Source organism: Geospiza fortis, unplaced genomic scaffold, assembly GCF_000277835.1.
Source record: "Geospiza fortis unplaced genomic scaffold, GeoFor_1.0 scaffold171, whole genome shotgun sequence".
Classification (NCBI taxonomy): Eukaryota; Metazoa; Chordata; class Aves; order Passeriformes; family Thraupidae; genus Geospiza; species Geospiza fortis.
The window spans coordinates 1012419-1013174 of record NW_005054313.1 but is presented as its reverse complement, the minus strand read 5'-3'; positions in this window follow the sequence as shown (position 1 = coordinate 1013174).

The window sequence follows — 756 nt, the reverse complement described above, 5'->3', positions numbered from 1 at the left end:
GCGGGCAGAGGCGAAGCCGCGCTCGGAGGGGCCGTGGTTTTCCACCGCTCGGCTCCGAGATCGGTCTTACGGGGCAGAGCCGTCCTGCCCGTTGCCCTCTGCCCGCTGCCCGCCGCCGACTGCCGCTTACACCGCAAATTCCTCTGCGGAAGAGCTGAAAATAGCGCGCAGCCCAGCGCAAGGCGAGCATGGGGCGGCCTCCTCCGGCCCCCCGACAGCCTCAGTGCTGGTGTCCGTGTTTGGGGCTGTTTCTGTCTGAACCACCCACAGCTCTCTGCCCCACTCCGGGAGCACCCTCCAGTATCAAACACTTTCGTGTTCTATCCATCCCTCTGTGTTCGGGTCCTGGAAGATGAGGGCTGATCCCTTTGCCGTTGGCCTCCTCCTCCCAGCTCCCATCCCATAGCTTTGGGGCTTTTAGTCTGGTCATTTTATTTTATTTTATTTTATTTTATTTCCCTTTTTTTTTTTTTTCGGGGGGGAGGGAGGGCGTGTGAAATGTCGGCTTTGAAGGATATTTGTAATAACATAACCAGCAAAATGAATGTCATATTTTTGCTCCAATGAATTGGATTTCCTGAAATATTGTCTCCGTAATGATGCCTTTAGGCTCCTCTGGATTAGATAACTCTCCAACCACATCAAGAAGGCTAATTATCCCAAAGCCACTTTCCCGGCGTTTCCACATCTATTTCACACACCTATGTGTATCTATATTCAGGGACACGGCGCTCTCACGGCCCAGCCGGGGCTGCC